The following is a 16,892-nucleotide window of genomic DNA, read 5'->3' as shown; positions in this document are numbered from 1 at the left end:
AGAATTAAAATTTGTAGAAACCTATTCACCCCCCTCTAGGTTTACCATCTCTGAACTTTCACAACTAATACTCAAATCTAATCCTGCCCTATAGTTATCTTAATATATCTATTGTGCATGTCATTGCAATATCTAGCATTGTGTGTGTTCATGCAGATCCACAAAAAATAAGCGTCCGAGATGATGGTACTGATGCTTACCGCCATCGGAGATGGCCACGGTGAGGTCGAGGTTGCATTCAGGTTGCAGTCATGGTGTCGGTGCAAGTGACGGCCGCGGTCGTTCTCGGTGTCGCCTTCCTCTCCGCATCTGGCCCCGGTATTTTCCATCCCGGTGATGCGGTGGATTCGTCTGAGGTAGTGCAACCGCCAACACGTGATGTGATAGATGGGGGTGAGAGTGGTGAGAGGGAGAGTGAGAGGAAGGAGTGGGATCGGTGAGGGGATCTATGTTGTGTGTTCCTTAAGGGACGCCTCGTCGCGCTCTCATTCCCCATGCGTGCAACCCTCGCACCACAACGGGCAAGGCTTCAGAGGAACGGCCGATTCAGAAGTAGCTCTAGGGCCTAGCCCAAAGGTTCTGTAATGTTCGTGCTGGCCACAACATGGAGTGAGCCTGGGCAAACAATCCCATTTTCGTATCCCTAGAGACAGGCTAGAGGGCCTAGGATCTACTAAACGTGCCCTAGTATTTGAGCCAATATCAACAGGAAGCTGCCTCGAAAGAGGCTTTCCCACCGCGAGCTAGGAATAGTAAAACCCAACCGGCTGCTCGACACATCACATAAATGAAGACCATTGCTTGGTACTCCCTCGGTTTCATATATTACTCTGCATATAATGTTTAGTGAGAATTAAAGTTTGCCAAGCTTAACCCGTTTAATGTAAAACTGAATTATTATTTAGAACATCGAAGTAGTATCATTTACATTTGATTTCATATATATTGACGGTTAATCGCTAATAATTGGCTAACCAATTTCATATATCTCATTTTCTTAGTAGCAACTAAATTTCAGTAAACAACAACATTAAAACGATTTAACATGCAGAACCTTGTACAAATGTTGAAACCATAAGAGACAACCTTGCACTTAGGTGTCACGAAACAAATCCAAAAAGGACACAAAAAGATCTAAAATAGAACTCCATGATACTTGGAGTCTGCGCACACTCGCACGAGTGTCATCCACTATCAGTTATGACCGTCGCCACCGTAGCACCACAAAGAACAAAAGGTGGAAACCAGCAGGAATAGATCTCCCCTGTCCTGAAGATGTCTGTGCACATGGCGGTGGCGATGTATGGTGCCGTGGCGTGGGGAACCCCGGAGGTCAGGGCTAGACAAACCCAGATCTGCATCTGGCATCAGCCTAACCTAGATCTCTAGGACCTACAGGGTGAGAATCGGTAACACAACAGTGACTCTACGACTCAAAGGATAATACAAGCTCATAACTAAGGAAAGAACCAAAGTATTACAAGCAGAGATCACTGACCTGACATTTCATCAATCAACGGAAGCAAAGTTATGCTATTCTAAATAGCAAGATAGCAAAAGGCCTAAGAGGCCAGGAGCATAACAGCGACGTCCCAGCCCATAGATTCCAAGTTGCCACCTGGGAATCCCAAGCTACTCATCGATGTCGACCTAGAAACCACCATTTATTGGAGCGACTTCGTCTGAAACAAAGCATGCAAAGCTGAGTACAGGGACTCAGCAAGACTTAGTACAACCTTTTAGCAAAGCTGGTATGCGAGGCTTTATGTGGAGCTTATTTTGCGGAATGCCAGTTTTCTTTTGTGAAACAAGAGGGAGCAGAAGTTCGTCTATTCAGATCATTTTAGAAGGGGATAAGAGAGCGATATCTCTAGCTCTAGTGATCATCATATTGAATCCACCGAATCTTCATCATATGCTGAACCTATCAACTAGGATAACCCCCTCGATACCCTGAGAAGGGATCCTTATCACACATTGATTCCAAGTTTTACGATTAGGTTAAAGTTCTCTATGATCAACACATCCTTTCCCAAGTCATCCATAACCGTGGACACGGCTTTTTGAAAAGATTTAACCCTGCAGGGGTGTACAACTTTACCCACACGCGCAGACCAATTATTAATGCCAGAACATTAGCACACTTCCTTGGTGTGCTAGCAGAGGGTGGTCGACCAAAACCTTTCCCTTGCTTCTCCTATTCCATGAGTCAAACTAACTGGGGAGCTCCGTCATCGTAGGTAGCAATTCTTCGAGGCGGTCCCGGTCATTGTGCGCAGGGGTTCCAGTTCAATGTCTCTAGCATCCTTCACCCCGGCCACGCCCTGTATGATGCACCTTTGAAAACCTTTTCCACGCCTTCGCCATGCAGAATGCCAAATGGAACTCGCAATCTAATTGACTCATGGGTAAGCTAGGCAGGTTCGGGCCAAGGGGTTTCCATGGGCCCCATGTAATTGTACGCTCAGTCTTGGTTCTGAAGGCGAGAACCTCTGGTCCTAGTATCGGCGAGAACGAGTCAAATCACCATATCCCCATGTGGTGGCCCATCCAAGCCTTTAAGCATGTTTAATTATCATATCTGATCTTACCATGTCATCCTGCCATACTAGGTTCATTCGCAGCTCTAATTCATCAACCGGATGGATCAGAATTCGTCAACTAAGCATGGCTAAGCATATTCGATACAACGGCTCTAGAGATGCACACATAGCTCAAACCTAGTCTTGCTGGGAGCAGTGGATCCGATTATTTAGGCTACAAGGATGGTAAATGCAACATACATAGGATAACTATATCTGCCAATAAAACATATTGGAAACGAATGCAATATGTAGGAACCAGAAGTAAAAGCATTTCGAAATCATATATGAACCAGGTTAGGGCTTGCCTTTGTCCCTGACAAACCAGTATGGATCTTCGGAGATTCCATGCTTGACTTGTTCGTCGGTGGACAAGTATTGAGTTGCGTCGTTATCGATCTTCATCTTCTCGGGCACTTGCTCTATCGATCGCGAAGAAGCAAACACCGGAAAGGTATAACAATAATAAACACATGGCATCGATGCAATGCACATACAAGAATGGTCATATGGCATATTAAAGGTATTGAAGTTAACTCTAAGATATCATCAATTTAACTGGGGTTTGACGGGACTAGGGTTAGTAGTTCTGGAGCCCTCAGAGGGGTACAATTAGTTCTTCTAAAACAACTAGGGTTTAATTTTGTTAACAATGCATGATTTTGTAACCAAATTGTAGATCTCATTTTTCTGAAAAGTTTGATATATTATACATATTTTTCTGATTTAAAATGAATAAGTTATGAATTTTACAAGTTTTATTCATTTTAAATCATTTCTGAAAATTCCTAGAAAATATTAAAAACCTGACAGACTAGACCCACATGTCATGGTTTTAATCATTTTCATAAATATTTACGAAATTATTAAAAATCTGACAAACAGGCCCACATGTCAATTTATTTTCATTTACAGAAATAAAAGGAAAAGAAAAGAAAAGGGGCGGCGGGCCCCACGACGGTCAATCGCCGGGTGAACCGATGGTGGCCGGTGCAGGTGGCGAGCAGCGGCGGTGCTACGGGGCATGCGCGGGCGCGCGCGGTAGCGCGTTGGAGAGAGGGAGCCGAGGCGAGCCAAAAGGTGGAGGCACCGCTCCGTTTGCGTCGCCGGAGCATGGCCGGCAGCAAGAAGCGCGGCGGCCGGGGGCAGGAGCTCGGCGCGGGGGTGCTACGGGGGCCAGAGAGCGAGGCGAGAGGCCCTGGAGGACCGGCGGTTCACCAGGATGCAGATGGAGGCGACGGGGAGGCCGTAGGAGGTCCGCAGCGCTGGCGTTGAGCCGTTGGCCGGCGGCCGGACGCGGGGAGGAATGGCTTGGTGGCGGCGATTCACGTCACCCCGCGTCGATTCCTTCGACAGGGTGGTAGAGGAGGACGAGGCGGTCCTAGAGGTGGCCTTGCCGGAGCTCGCTGGGGTTCCAAACGGCGGCGATAACTGGGGCCGAGTGGCTACTGTGAGCATTTGGGGTTAGGGTTTCGCGCAGAAATCGAGGGAGAGGGGGAAATGGGTGGCCTAGGGTTCTTGGCGGCCGCGCCGAGCTTCTTATAGACGCCGGCAGGCGGCAGCGCTGATCTTGGCGCGGGGAGCAACGGGGAGGACGCCACCGAGGTGCTTCCTCCATCGTGAGGTTTTGGATGATGGGGCGTTTTGCAGATAAGCCCCTAGGGGTGGTGATGGGCCGAGTTAGGCTGCTGCTGGGCCATGGTGGCATGCGCGCCAGGGAGGAGAGAGGGAGAGATACTACTAGGAAAAGGCTTACTGCCGGCGCACCAAAAAGCACTATTGCCGGCGCACCAGCGCCCGTCGGTGCGAACGGGCCGGTGGTAAAGGCTTATTGCCGGCGCACCATCTAGTTCGCCGGCGGTAACTCGATTTATCACCGGCGCACCAGCCTAGTGCGCCGGCGGTATGTTTTCCAGGATTAAAAAAAAGAAGATCTAGATCTAGATCTAGATCTAGGTCGGTCGTGTTCTAGGTCGGTCGTGTTCTAGGTCATAGGTCAAGTTCTAGGTCGTGCCTTGGAAATGTACCGCCGCCATCGTGGTCATCTGCTTGCAAAGAGGAGGTGGTTGCCGGTGTGGTCGTCGGTGATCGTCGGGGTGAGAGGAGGTGGCCGGACCAGGGGTGAGAGGAGGTGATGCTTGAGGAGGGGCTTGCCGACGAGATGCTTGAGGAGGTGCTCGCTGGTGAGTAGCTTGAGGAGGTGCTCCGGTGAGATAGCTTGAGGAGGTGCTGCGCGGAGTAGCTTGAGGAGGTGCTCCGGTGAGTAGCTTGAGGAGGTGCTCGCCGGAGGGAGGGATTAGAGGGGTAAGAAGGTAGAAGAGGGGGAAAAGTGGAGGAGAAGAGAAGGTGGCCGAAGGGAGGAGGAGAGGAGGGGGAGGAGAAGTGAAAGAGAAGATGGGGAAATGGAAGAGAGAGAAGGTGCACCGGGCTAGTTTGGCATATATAGCCTAAGTTACTGCCGGCGCACCTATATGGCGGTGCGCCGGGGGTATTTTTTTAATTTTTTTCATCAAAATCTAAAACCTGAAAAAAAGTCTTGTTTCTGTTTTCCAATTGACGAATCCATTTTTTGTCCAAACGGTCGTAAGGGAGCTCGTCCCTATGATGTCTGGATCCACTGCCCTGGTGCGCCGGCAGTAAGGGAGCTGCAATTTTCAGTTTGGCCCGGACCTGATTCAGCCTTATCCCCGGCGCACTATTTTTTTCCTGCGCCGGTAGTATCGGGTCATCACCGGCATGGCCGAAACATGGCGCGCCGGCAGTATTTAGCACCGGCGGGCATCCTTTCTGGTGCGCCGGCAATAATATTTGCAACTATAGGCCTTTTCCTAGTAGTGAGAGGAGCTGGGCTGGCAGCCCAAACCAGAGAAGGTTCCTCTCCTCTTTTTCTAAAATCCAATTGTATTTTGTTTTCAAACTCCTTTTTGATATTTTGAAATTTGTTTGAAGTTTCAAACTTCTCTAAACATTAGAAACTATCCATGGCCTTCAAAATATATTTATGGCCATGTATTTTGTTTGAAATTTTTTGAAACACTTTGGAGCATTTGAATACAAGGAGAGATTCAAACAAACATTAGGGTTTCCAAATTATTTCGTTAATGCAATTTTCTTAGGAAAATAAATGATGCTCATGATGCACAATCAAACCCTAAATAGGTTTAGAGAAAACAGGGGTGTTACACGCGGCAGCGTCGATGGCAGGACAAGATCAATGCCCTGATCCCTACCCTGAAGATGGGTCGGTGGAAATGGCAGCAGTGACAATGGTGCATGTTGATGGCGTGCTAGACCGGTATGAACTCCTGACTCACCTTTAGGTGATTTGGTAAGGCATTCAGTCTTAAGATTATGTGTGTATGTGTGAGGTCAGGACGCACGGCCCCGTCGATCTTTGTATCTCTTTTTAAGGCTATATTGAACTAAAAAAATTGATCATTTTGATGTAGAGGACAGGGATTCAAGCTTCATTTTTAAAAAAAAAAAAACTTGCCTAGATCTGGATGGAGAACTTGGAGGTCGATGCTGCTTGTCGAGCAATGAATTGGTCCATTGCAAAAGGACCAAAGTTGTGCGATGTGTCATCTTTGTTCGAGTAGATCATAGAAAAAGAACGTCCCGCCCGTCTCCAACGACGAATCTCACTTCAAGCAACAAAAACAATATAAACAAACCGATCTTGCGGCCGCCTAAGAAGACAACAAGCACCGACCACCCATTTCTATGCTAGTTGAGCTAAAAGATTAGAGCCAAAATAGCCACTAGCCCCTTGACACCTCTAGTTGGGCCTACGAGATGCGTGAATTTTTTCGCACACACACACATCCATTGAAGCGATGCCCTTGAGAAAAACTAGGTCATCCCTTGAAAAGCATTAAGAACAAAAACTGCATACAATATTGTTTGTAAAACTATCCAATTTGAACATTGAAAGGATAAATATTGCATAGATAATGTTATCAATTGAGTTTTAGCATTGGACCGTGACAATGTGATTCGAGGGCGCACTATTTTCCTGGACGGTCTTACCATTGCTAGAGATTTCTTTGTTTGATGCCAGAATTATTTTAATTCAAATTTTGTTTGAATAAATCGTGCTTCAAATTTCCGAGATATCGTGGTAACCAGATTTCGGATGTCCTCCAGTAAAAACATGTGGAAGTATATATCCTGTCAACATGCTTGTGCATATCAAGAAGTCAAACAACGCATACATGAGCAATTCCGTTCTGACCACTAACTCATCGAGTGGTCAATGTTTACATAGAATTTACTGAACAGCGGGCAATGCGTGTATTTATATGTACAAACGGTCAATCATTCTGATGCACATAACCATATATATAATACTCATGTATATGCATCAGCTACCCAGACGAGAAAATTGGAAAGTGGTGGCGACGCTCCCAGCTCCCCAGCTTCTCAAGCCATGGCAGGGTTGTCGGAAATAAAATCAAAATTCTTTACACAAGACTAGCTCGAATTGATCGATAGTCACTAGCTGGGCAGCTGAATCTCGCGGCCGTCGTCGAAGTTCAGACAGTAGCTCTGCAGGTCGTAGCCGAACCTGGCGGCGCTGCGCCTCGGCTGCCGCATCACGCCGTTCTTCAAGCTGGATCTGACCCTCCAGAACAGCTGCCTCACCGGCGCCGGCGCCCGCCACGCCGTGCCGCCAGCAGCTCCCAGAGACGCCATCTTCGGTCACACCACACTCCACGGCTCACTCCAAGCCCCTTCCCCACTCAGCTCGCAACTGGTTGACTTATCACACTTGTGTATGTTCTGCTGCTCTATCTGTAACTGTGAGACTAGCCTTAAAGTGTTCTTCCTTAGCTACTCTCTGATCCGACGAGCACAAACTAATGGTCTAGTGTATTGCACAAACGAGCTCTCGCAGCTGCTTATAATCTTGAGGGTTGGATATGCGTCTCCGTCAGCGGCGGGGCCGGGCACCACTCGCGCACTCAACCATGCACGATCTTCAGAATGGCCGTAGCAAAAGCACATTTCAAACATCTTTAGTATCCGCGTTGCCATCCTACAGTCATAACTACTACTATATTATAGGGCAACCAACATCTTTTTTCCCATAATTTTGAGCTTCTTTCTAAATTAACCTCATGGTGACACGTACTTCATTTGATAGTCTGTTGTTCGCTGATTTTTTCTGGTGTGTGATTCCGATGCCCCGTGCGATTTCTATCTTCCTGACCCTTTCTTTCTTTCTGTTTTCTGGGATGTACTTGTTGACCGGGTGGCTTTAGCTGAAATAGTGCACCGCTTTGATCAAATTAGTCGGTTGGCCAGCGTCGTGTATCTGTGGAAGAGTCTCTTTCGTACTTTTTTTCTCTCCAATGTGCTATTCTTCACCCAATCTCTTCCATCAGCGTCCGGCGGCGAGGCGGAGGCACACACACGGAGAAGCAGCCGCGGCCGGCGCATCCTCGGCTCCATGGTGGCCAGCACTCCCTCCGCTCCCCGACGGCCGGCGCCTCATCGGATCCCCCGCCGCCGGCGCGTCCTCTGATGTGCGGCGGCCAGCGCGTCCGCGGCGGCCAACGCCTCTCGGCTCTGCGACGGCCGGTGCCTCCTCGGACCCGCGGTGGTCTGCGCGTCCTCGGACCCGCGGGGGCCAGCGCGTCCTCGGCCCTCCGACGGTCTGCGCCCCCTCGGCTCCCCGGAGGCCGGCCCATCCGCAGCGGTTCGCGCCTTCTTGGCTCCCGGCCACCGGCGTCCGTGCGGCGGCCAGCGCGTCCGCGAGACCCGGCGTCTCCTCTGATGTGCAGCGTCTGCCGCGTCCTCGGCTCCCGACGGCCAGAGCTTCCTCTGATGCCCGGGGGACGACGTCTCCTTGGCTTTCCGGCGGCCAATTACTTCTTCATGGCGAGCGGCAGCTGCAGTGGCTTCCGTGGTAGCGGAAGATGGCGCCAGGTCAGCAACGAGGAGTGGCGTCGGGTTGACGGTTGTGACGGAGTGGACGACATGACCGTGTGCTCACCGGTGACGCAGGCAGCGGGAAGAGCCATAGTGGCGGCGGCGCTTCGACGCTTTGACCGAGGGAGATGAGGGAACATAGCTGCCGTCGGAGGAGCACAAGTATTTTCTCGACCACCTCTCTCTAATGTGCACTCTTTCTTCTTAGCCGCTGCCATCAAGAGGCAATAGCTCAAAGGCGGGGTTACCAAACCTAGACCTCGGTGTTGCAGGTCGGCCTTGCTTGGGTGCGAGCTGATGGACGTGCCGCTTGGGTAGTCATTTCCCGTGGCGGTGAGTCCAGGTGGTCAGTTGTACTCCTCTGCCTCGGAGCTTCTACCTCAAGCTCTTGCGCCATTAGAGGCCCGCTCGAAATTGCTAATCTATGTTTTGAGGCCGGCGCCCGTGAGACCCTTCCTTTATTCCTTTTTCTTAGTTTCTGGCTTTCTGCTTCCTTGTGTGCTCTCAGTCCAAAACTTATTTTTTCCGTGCATGCAGCAGAAGCTGAAGTTCATGAAAATTCTTGAACTGAGCCACGGTAACATCTCCCCTTGCTCTCTAGGTATGTTCACTCAAGTTTTGTTTGATTGGACTAAGTCATGCTTTTCTGTTTTCTCTTCGTATGCATATCTCTATTAATCGAGCATATCAACAACGTCAGGCTAGCTCAGGGAGGAGCGGCAGCGGCGGCGCGCCGTCGACATGGTCTGGAGGTTGAAGATGAAGGGCTTCTCAAGGATCTCGTTGTAATTTTCGTTTTTCTTGAGCTGCTTTGTACTGTTCGGTGTTTCTTTTAATGCTAGTGTCCTATTCGCAAAAAAAAAAAAGATGAGGAGCCAAATGAGCATCATCACCAGCTAGGAGATGGTGAACGCCACAGGGCACGTACTTCATGTCCTTTGATGAGGAGAGCACCCTCGCTGTCATCCAACCACGGCTCTGCTCGCCGATCAAAAAGGTACCATTATCATCTGTCTCTGCCTTCTCCTGCTTATGTTCTCTTAACATATGCATTCAGTAATTTTGTTACATGTATTAGTTTCCTCGCTTTATGTTCATTCTTCCTACCACACGAGTTTGCTAATTCTCCATACATATTTCTCCTGATATGAGTAATTAGTGAAAGTTGAAGATTAAAATTATGTTATATTTGCATTTTTGAAACATTCTTGATAATGTGTTAATGTCAATCATGTTACTATGCCCACATAAGCTTTACCAAATTCTCATTTTGAATATGCCTGAAAATGGGTAGTCAGTGCAAATTTCAAGATTATTAAAAGTCGGTTGTTAATACTGATATCTTTCAAAACATGCCTAAAATGATCACACGGTATGTTTCTCTTTCAGGGTGATATGCATGTTCTTTGGCCTGTCTAAATTTATGATTTAAGGTGTATGAGTCGATTCTTGTGTCTTCTTTGACTTACCATTTTTGGGACAGAGTATTGTAGATAATTTATGCGTCATTTTTGTTACCACACAATAATTTGCACGAGAGCCTGATTATCACCAAGCTAGGCTGATATGAGCTTTTGGTGAACTGTTGGTGTCAATAGCGACGAGGGGGGACAGAGGGTCGCAATGCCAGGCATACCTCCTTGACGGTGTACTGACGCACTCTTCTTGCGGTGTACGCTCGCAGGTGGACAAGGAGCACACACAAATAAAAAGGTGTGAACCTCATAGTGCATAATTCCTTTTGTGTTTCTGAAAATATTGTGTCCCTTAGTCTTAACTGTGGAATCTAACATTGATTGCTACTTACTTCCATGGATACTCTCATGGATATCTATTACCATGAATTTTTTATATGCTACTTTTACTTTTGAGACATTTTTTTTGTCGATGCATGAATATTTGTTAACAAGTTAGATGCTCTCTTAGGCTTTCCATCCATATAAATGTATATACACTTATCAATATTGTGCATATTATGGTCTTCGGCTTTGGATGGAGATTACAGAGGAGACAAGCAGAGAAGCCCCATGTTGATCTAGCTGCACATAATGTTATTTGAGTCTATTTACAATATTGGATGAGAAAGGAGAAGAACACACCTGAGAAAACCAAACATTCTCCCCTCCATCAGCTCATCTTTGACCAGCAGCTTAATAGAAAAATCGAAGTGAGTGGCAATGTTTTTTGGTGGGCAAATGAAAAATTGATTAACTTAGCAAGCATTATTGTGTTTAAAATTTATGACCATACATTGTTCATAGTTTCTGTAATTGCAGCCGATCCGCACTGCTTTTTACCTTGATTCAGACATGTAAGGATGATGCTGATTGACTTTAGGTTTGAATTGATTGGCTGATTTCATTCTGATTGGTTGGGCATAGGTGCAAGTATGCACGGTCATAAGAAGTAAATATTTTCTTCTATCTGCAATGTAATTGACGGGTTAGACCTTAATAGTACATAAGCATCATCTTTCGTATGTGTATATATACCTACTGAGCTGCGTATATCACATGGTTTAGGGAATGGGACGGAGATTCTTTTATTCAGAATCTTTATTTTTAATTTTTGTTAATAGAAAACTAGAGTCAGATGCTTTTCCAAAGCGTCTACATGATCTACAGCCTATTGTATCCTTGCTTCAGAGTTCAGATTGCAAATTGGATAAGACACACTGGTAGAAAAACAGGCTTCCGTCCAGCCCCATAAGTCGCGAAGCTATAGGAACCGCGACTAATGGGACCTTTAGTCGCGGTTCGGGAGGCGAACCGCGACCAAAGGCCTGGGCCCAGGGCGCTCGGTGGCCAGCTGGTGCACGTGGGGGGCTTTAGTCGCGGTTGGCCTGGCCAACCGCGACTAAAGGTGCCCGAAGGCCTTTAGTCCCGGTTGGCCAGGCCAACCGGGACTAAAGCCCCTCCCCTATATATACCCATCCAGCAGCCAACACTTAGCCATTTGGAGCCATTCTCTTCACAAACTTCACAAGTGGGTGTTAGGTTTGCTTTTGGTTCCTCTTATGCACATAAGGTGTTTGATGAAATACCCCAAGAGCATGAAACAAACATGATATGAAGTGTTGGAGCCACACTTGAGCTTTCTCATTTATTTTTTCCTCCGCGATCACGGTTAGCAACTTGAACCTTTGATGTGTCATTGATAAAATATGCATGTGTGTAGTTCATTGTTTAATTTATATTGTTTGTAGCTAGTTAGTTTAACAAATGCATGATGGTTAATTGTATATTTTATATTATAATAATGCAGATGAATCGACAATGGATGTACGGTAACCGACTCTCCGGCGAGTTCAGTACGGGTTTGAAAGATTTCCTCGTAGTGGCTAATGCGAACAAGCAGGGGGGTTTTGTTATCTGTCCATGTGTTAACTATAAGAATCAGAAGGGTTACTCTTCCTCAAGAGATGTTCACATGCACCTGCTTTGGCACGGTTTCATGCCAAGCTATAATTGTTGGACCAAGCATGGAGAAAGAGGGGTTATAATGGAAGAAGATGAAGAAGGGGATGATTTCATCGATGAAAGCTATCTTGCTCATTTCGGTGATACTTTCATGGAGGATGATGAAGGTGAAGGGGAAGGTGAAGGGGAAGGTGAAGAAGAGGCACGTGATGATCCCGTTGATGATCTTGGTCGGACCATTGCTGATGCACGGAGACGCTGCGAAACTGAAAAGGAGAGGGAGAATTTGGATCGCATGTTAGAGGATCACAGGAAGGCGCTGTACCCCGGATGCGATGATGGTCTGAAAAAGCTGGGCTGCACACTGGATTTGCTGAAATGGAAGGCACAGGCAGGTGTAGCTGACTCGGCATTTGAAAACTTGCTGAAAATGTTGAAGAATATGTTTCCAAAGAATAACGAGTTGCCCGCCAGTACGTACGAAGCAAAGAAGGTTGTCTGCCCTCTAGGTTTAGAGGTTCTGAAGATACATGCATGCATCAACGACTGCATCCTCTACCGCGGTGAATACGAGAATTTGAATGAATGCCCGGTATGCACTGCATTGCGTTATAAGATCAGAGGCGATGACCCTGGTGACGATGTTGAGGGCCGTAAACCCAGGAAGAGGGTTCCCGCCAAGGTGATGTGGTATGCTCCTATAATACCACGGTTGAAACGTCTGTTCAGGAACAAAGAGCATGCCAAGTTGTTGCGATGGCACAAAGAGGACCGTAAGTCGGACGGGGAGTTGAGACACCCCGCAGATGGAACGCAATGGAGAAAGATCGACAGAGAGTTCAAAGATTTTGCAGCTGACGCAAGGAACATAAGATTTGGTCTAAGTACGGATGGCATGAATCCTTTTGGCGAGCAGAGCTCCAGCCATAGTACCTGGCCCGTGACTCTATGCATCTACAACCTTCCTCCTTGGTTGTGCATGAAGCGGAAGTTCATTATGATGCCAGTGCTCATCCAAGGTCCGAAGCAACCCGGCAACGACATCGATGTGTACCTAAGGCCATTAGTTGATGAACTTTTACAGCTGTGGGGCAGACCTGGTGTCCGTGTGTGGGATGAGCACAAAGAAGAGGAATTTGACCTACGAGCGTTGCTTTTCGTAACCATCAACGATTGGCCTGCTCTTAGTAACCTTTCGGGACTGTCAAATAAGGGATACAATGCATGCACGCACTGCTTACATGAGACTGAAAGTGTACATTTGCCAAATTGTAAGAAGAACGTGTACCTTGGGCATCGTCGATTTCTTCCGAAAGGTCATCCAGTAAGAAAGAAAGGCAAGCATTACAACGGCAAGGCAGATCACCGACCGAAGCCTGCGGAACACACTGGTGCTGAGGTATTTGATATGGTCAAGGATTTGAAAGTCATCTTTGGAAAGGGTCCTGGCGGACAATCTGTTCCGAAGGGAGCTGACGGGCACGCAGCCATGTGGAAGAAGAAATCTATATTCTGGGAGCTAGAATATTGGAAAGTCCTAGAAGTCCGCTCTGCAATCGACGTGATGCACGTTACGAAGAATATTTGCGTGAACATCCTAAGCTTCTTGGGCGTGTATGGGAAGTCAAATGATACAAAGGAAGCACGGCAGGACCAGCAAAGTTTGAAAGACCCTGATGACCGGCATCCGGAACGGTTTCAAGGTCGTGCCAGCTACGCTCTGACCAAAGAAGAGAAGGTCATCTTTTTTGAATGCCTGAGCAGTATGAAGGTCCCGTCAGGATTCTCGTCCAATATAAAGGGAATAATAAACATGGCGGAGAAAAAGTTCCAAAACCTGAAGTCTCACGACTGCCACGTGATTATGACGCAATTGCTTCCGATTGCTTTGAGGGGGCTCCTGCCGGAAAATGTTCGAGTAGCCATTGTGAAGCTATGTGCATTCCTCAATGCAATCTCTCAGAAGGTAATCAATCCAGAAGTTCTACCAAAGGTCCTCCGCCCGGACGGCCGCCTGGCGCCCACGTGGACGGGCCTTTAGTCGCGGTTCGTAAGGAACCGCGACTAAAGGGGGGGCCTTTAGTCGCGCTACTTTGGTCGCGGTTGCGCAACCGCGACTAATGGCAATTGCGAACCGCGACCAAAGGCCCTTTTTCCACCAGTGACATTGGTTAATATTACATGCCAATTATATCAATAAGACACGTGTATATCTATAGTTGACTTCTTTATGTACTGCAAGTTTTTTGATATGATGTTTACAGGCTTTATGGTGAATCTTTGATGAATAGATTGGGCAATTATTACTTATTAGGTGTACAAGTTCTTTTTATATAGATTGCAAGATTTTTTTATATAAAGTCTACAGTGAATCTTTGATAAATAGATTGGCCAATTATTAATTATTAGGCATACAATGTTCATTCCATCACATTTCCTTGAATTGCCTCTGCAAATAAGCTATATATGTTCGAATGGTTTTCACAGTTACTTAAACATGAGAACATATGTAAATCTTATTGTAGTTCCCTCTTTTCCTTTGCATTTAGAGAACATATACAGGTTGAGATATATGCACTCACAGAAAGTAGATTAATTGGGATGATTCGATGATGCATACCTATCTTCTGTACTAAGTTAGCTTCTAGGATGTTGCAAGCAGTTGACAAAAAATTTAGGTACTGCTGTTATCATCATGTGTTGTCAGCATTTAAATACTCAGTGCATTCTGGCCATTTAAAATCATATCTACATTTCAATTTACAGTACTTGAAAATTTTACATCTTAATAAGTGATGATATACATAAGGGATATGGATGAGCTCCACATGAAGTAATTTGAGATTGACTAGACCTTAAGATTGGCCGATTTTCCTCTATTCCACCAGTGTCTTGGTATTTTAGTTAGTCATAGCTTGGGAATTTTAGGCTGCCGGTTGTGGGACCAAAGATTTAACCAAAGTACTGGAGACAAAACGCAAAGAAGGCGGGATATGCAAAAAAAGAAAAAAAGCTTATTAAAAGTCTACAACAAATATGATGGTTGTTTTTGAAGAAGTTAGGTGTTAGAAAATCTCAAAAGGAGACGAGAGAGAGTAGAACCATGGATAATGAGAGTGTTGAACCAGAGGGTAGTGCTTGCTGTTATTTCAGACCATGAGTTATCTCACTGTCCTGAACAGAAGGTTGAACCAGAGTTATCTACTGTACTCAGTCTTGCAGTTATTGGTTGTTTGATTCTCTTCTTAAGACAATTTGTGTGCTCCTAGGGTGTAAAAAATCTTAGCTTTTACGTACAAAAAGTTTCATTTCCTTCTATAGTTGTTGACGTACACTGGCTATCCTTCTTTTATCAGTTGCAGAGAGTCCATGGATATTGGATGGAAATGAAGCAATAGAGAGGACATGCCCTATATGGTAATGTACTGTTATCAAAGCGAGCCAACTATTGCCCCATTTCTTAGTTTGCATAGTATGGTTTTGGTGTTTTTTAGAGACCAACATATACTACTCATTTGTCTCTTTGGTTCAGCTACCAAGTGAGGTTGAATTGGATCAAGAGATGCGCAGCCCGGTGCATGCATGCACGATCATATTCAAGCTGAGGAATGACAGGTTCCACCCAGGGATATCAAAATGCAATCCGCCCCTTCCTACTTCATTTCTCTTTGTCTTGAATCATGGTTGTATCAGAATATTATGGCTCACACACTTACTCAGGTTCAGTAGAACGTAATCACTTAGTGTTTTAACTATTTTGCTAATGATACATAGATCTCCATTCATGCGATGTAAGAATTGTAGATGCTCATCCTCTGGTTTGCAGCACACCTCCACCTCACTATATTAGCTTGCAGTAGAATTTTTTTTTATTGTTCTTCAGCTCATGACTAATTAAGGGCGTGGTGTCCAAGCCCTCGTAGCCGACCAGCCGCCGCCATCGCCGGCCGCGGATCCGCGTGAGAGGGTGCAAGGAGGCGAGCTAGGAGGGGGCCTGCCACTGTCGGCGCCCGCAAGGCTTTGCCTAGCCGCGCCCTTTGGCGGCGGCGGAGGGAGGGAGAGTGGGTGGACGAGGGAGGTGGGCGGCGGTGGCTAGGGTTTCCCCTGCTGCCTGCGTGGGGGCAGGAGGGCGACTATATAAGGAGATTACAGGCCTCAAAATCAGCTAAGAAATAACGGCAGTAATAGTGACCTCATTTTTCAGTTTGCCAGTGAAGGTAGGGGAGTTTGTCTGTATGTATATACCTACATGTCGCCTGGTTTTAGGTAATACCAAGGCTCTCATAGTCGTATCAAAACACGAAATAAATTAGCAGAAGTCCTTTTTGAGTGTCAGGTATTTCTCTAAGGATGGATCTCTGAGCGTTACAAACTTTTCTTTTATATTATCGATGCTCTTTGCTAAAATGCATATACTTTCCTCCAGGTGCCAAAGAATTTTTTTGTAAGGTGGCGATGATAAGCTTCTGCAGGTTTGGAACACACGATCTGCGGAGCCGTAGGAACAACTAACTGAATATAAGTGCCATGTAAATTGTAGATAATTTACTTTGTGATGTGATCGCTTAATATAAATGTCAACCAGTACAGATGTGGTGTGATGATCCAATAAGAAATGAGCTGAATTGATATCCTTGCTATTTGAAGTCCTTGGTGATGGGTTAATATAAATTCAACCAGTACAGATGTGATGTGATGATCCAACAAGAAATGAGCTGAATTGATATCCTTGCTATTTGAAACGAAACAAACAAGCATTTAGAACAACTATGCAACACACTCTAGAGAAAAACCGATCATCATCGGCGCGGCGTGCCGCCGCGCCATCTTTTGCTAGTATATAGTGATGTGGCAATGACCTTTGGGGATGGGAGACCCTCGTAAAAGGAAGGTCGGCGGCAGAGGAGGTTACGTGATAGCCCGATAGGTTGTCGATGAATGGTCTGCAAACGTGCAC

The 16,892-nt window shown here is 46.4% G+C and overlaps 1 long non-coding RNA gene across 6 annotated transcripts; it reads left to right on the top strand.

Moving 5' to 3' along the window:
- The first annotated feature begins 7,896 nt into the window (after positions 1-7,896).
- Positions 7,897-16,591, top strand: LOC139839133 (uncharacterized). 6 transcript variants are annotated; one of them, XR_011756824.1, is made up of 7 exons: positions 7,897-8,678; positions 8,789-9,117; positions 9,217-9,513; positions 10,115-10,229; positions 15,292-15,352; positions 15,468-16,271; positions 16,362-16,591. It is a non-coding gene; the product is annotated as an uncharacterized lncRNA (long non-coding RNA). The 6 variants fall into 6 exon arrangements; XR_011756829.1 differs by lacking the exon at positions 16,362-16,591 and having other exon boundaries at positions 7,897-8,513; positions 8,592-8,678; positions 15,468-15,744; XR_011756830.1 differs by lacking the exon at positions 16,362-16,591 and having other exon boundaries at positions 7,897-8,513; positions 8,592-8,678; positions 8,774-9,117; positions 15,468-15,744.
- Positions 16,592-16,892: the final 301 nt, after the last annotated feature.

The sequence above is a fragment of the Lolium perenne genome, chromosome 1, assembly GCF_019359855.2.
Source record: "Lolium perenne isolate Kyuss_39 chromosome 1, Kyuss_2.0, whole genome shotgun sequence".
In the NCBI taxonomy this organism is placed as follows: Eukaryota; Viridiplantae; Streptophyta; class Magnoliopsida; order Poales; family Poaceae; genus Lolium; species Lolium perenne.
The sequence above is the reverse complement of the archived record's forward strand: the minus strand, read 5'-3'. Positions and strand labels throughout refer to the sequence as shown.